The sequence below is a fragment of the Carassius auratus genome, chromosome 36 (genome assembly GCF_003368295.1).
Source record: "Carassius auratus strain Wakin chromosome 36, ASM336829v1, whole genome shotgun sequence".
Taxonomy (NCBI): Eukaryota; Metazoa; Chordata; class Actinopteri; order Cypriniformes; family Cyprinidae; genus Carassius; species Carassius auratus.
This window is the reverse complement of record NC_039278.1, coordinates 2,922,788-2,925,990: the sequence shown is the minus strand read 5'-3', so window position 1 is coordinate 2,925,990 and position 3,203 is coordinate 2,922,788.

Below are 3,203 nucleotides of genomic sequence, written 5' to 3'. Positions count from 1 at the left end.
ACAGCTTTCTGGAGTTTTATTTCAGGTTTTGATGTCCTTAAGAATATATATTTGCGGTATAAGTACAGAAAAACATTTCAATATATATTTTACAGCTATTTTCTCAGGAGGTCTGTTATGAACAGGCGGATTTTGGCCTGTTTAATTAATATTCATGATCCTCTCTTCTGACTGGCAGGGGCGGGTCTACGTGGTGGCCGGCCACCCCTGAAATTCAATTGGCCACCCCAGGAGCCCCCCCTATAAGATGTCTTGTGATTGGTTCATTTTATAGACTCTACTGAAGTTCGTGATTCAAAGAAGTGCAGCGTCGCCAGAAAAACAACGCTCGTCGCGGACTTCAGTGTGGGAGGCGAGACTAGTGATGGGAAGTTCGGATCATTATACCGACTCTGACTTTTGAGTCGCGTTCAGCAAAATGAACAAATCTTTTTTTGAGTCATTTAGTTCATTTTAGCAAAATGTAATTAAAATGTTACGTGTTACTTCCCCAACACATCTAGTACTAACACTGATCACAATACAAACAATACACAACTAAAATGCTATAAAGATACAGAAAAGATTAATTAATTCTTTACCTGGGTGTTCAGTCTGTGATTAACTCACCTCTTGTCTGACAAGTCTTCGGGTTCAAATCATTCCTTAATCATGTGACATATCCATGCGCTATTTCTGTCACTGTTTTTGTTACTGTTTCTTGATGATCTGTGGTGTGAGCACCCAGCCCCCTGTCCGACGCGTCTGCAACAAGGGAGAGAGAAATCAGGAGAGTGAAGCAACGGCCCGCCACATAGAGCAGCCTTCACCTGGGTAAAAGCCTGCTGGTACGGCTCCGTCCACTGAACCATATCTGGTGCTTCCTTTTTAGTGAGATTAGTCAAGGGGCTGGTGAGGTCCGAATAATTAGGTACAAACCTTCTATAATATCCCGCTAGCCCCAAGAACTGTCTCACCTCCTTTTTGGTCTTGGGACACAGACAGGTCGCAACTGCTGCAATCTTATCAGTTTGGGGACGCACCTTCCCATGTCTCAAGTGAAACCTAGATACTTTACCTCCACGCGCCCAATTGCACACTTCTTCAGGTTGGCCGTGAGCCCACTCCTCTCAGCGACCTCAGTACTGCCCTCACATGCTGCATATGCTGCTGCCAGTCTTTACTAAATATAAAGATATCATGTAGGCAGCAGCATATGCACCTTGAGGCCACAACACCCTGTCCATCAGTTGCTGAAACGTAGCTGGCACGCCGAACAGCCCAAACGGGAGTTTGTGTAATTTGGTGTAATCCAAACGATGTTGTGAAAGCAGATTTTTTTCTCTGGATAATGGAGACAAGGGGATCTGCCAATAACCCTTTGTTAAGACCAATGTAAAAAAAAAAAAAAAAAAAAAAAACAAGTCGTACCGAGCTGGTCAAGTAATTCATCAACCCGTGGCATTGGATATGCGTTGAATTTCAACACAGCATTCACCTTGCGAAAATCCACACAAAACCGCACTGAGCCATCCATCTTAGGAACCAAAACTATCGGGCTTGCCCAGTTACTGTTGGATTCTTCTCTTACCCCCATTTTAAGCATCGCACCTAATTCTTCCTGAACTACTTTTTTCTTGTTTTCAGGCAAGCGATATGGCCGGCTGCGAACCACCACGCCCGGCTTTGTCTTGATATGGTGCTGAATGAGATTTGTACGGCCAGGTAGGGGAGAAAACATGTCAGCAAACTCCACCTGTAATGTAGTCAAATCAATGAGCTGGGAGGGCAAGAAATGATCTCCCCCTGGGCCAAAGTGAGAGATTGTTTTTTTATATTCGCTTCTGGTCCAAGATCATCCTCTCCACTAATCACCGTCGCCAGCATCACTGATTCTCCCTCATTCCATTTTTTTAGGAGATTGAGGTGATCAATTTGATGCGCTCCTCTCCTATCTGAGCGTATAACCTAATTATCGAACTCCCCAAATAGCCGTGTGATCTCAGATGGTCCTTGACACTTTGCAAGTAATTTTGAACCTAATGTTGGGAGTAATACAAGCACTTTATCTCCCAGATCAAATTCACGCAAATTGGTTCCCCTGTTATACAGCTGGTTCTGTTTATCTTGGGCCTGTAACAAATTCTCCATGGAGAGCCGCCCCAAAGTGTGGAGTTTTGTTCTCAGGTCCATCACAAGATTTTTTTTTGATAGAGAAGGTCCGTCCTCCCAAGTCTCTCTTATGACCTCCAGCCCCCCCTGGGTTGGCGACCATAGAGCAACTCGAAGGGGGAAAACCCCGTGGGGAACAAAAGGGGTTTCAACCATCTGTCCCGATTTTTGGTGTCTTCCTGAATGAAATTACGAATCATTATCTTAAGCGTGTGATTAAAACATTCGGCAAGCCCGTCCGTTTGTGGGTGAGAGATGCTGGTTCGAATCGATTTAATGGCCAATAATTTGTAAAGTTTGCGTAATGTCCATGACATGAACGCCGTGCCCTGATCAGTGAGGATTTCCTTAGGAATCCCCACTCGGGAGATTAAAGAAAACAGTGCGTCAGCAACACTCTTAGCGGAAATGTTGCGGAGAGGCACTGCTTCTGGATATCGTGTTGCATAATCCACAATGACTAATGCAAAACGATGTCCTCGGGTTGATCACTTTAGTGGCCCGATGAGGTCCATGCCAATTCTCTCCAAGGGGACCTGCATTAATGGGAGAGGGAGCAAAGGCGCTTTTGAGGTGGCCGGTGGGTTTACTACCTGACATTCATGACAAGCCGCGCACCACCTGCACACATTCTCGTAAATGCACGGCCAAAAAAAACGGGTCATGAAGAAATTTTATGTCATTCCTTGTCCTTAATGACCAGCCATCGGATTAGAATGAGCCGCCTGGAAAAGCATTTCCCGGCGGCTCCTAGGAACTAATAACTGGGTTGTATCTTCTTTTGTCTGAGAGTCTTGGGTCACTCAATACAACCTATCTTTAATTATTGTAAAATATGGACAGGTAAGTGGCTGTCCAGGATGGAGAGGCTGACCGTCGATGGTCCTGACCTGTTCAAAACGCACGTTTCAGCGTCTCATCCTGAGACTGCTCCAGGGGAAAATCATTTCACTCTGTTCCCCTGAGGCAGTACTCAGTGGTCCCGGTTCAGTCTCTCCCGCCCGCACACTCGCATCCCCCTCCGGTGCATTCTTTTCCCAAGAGGCATCCGT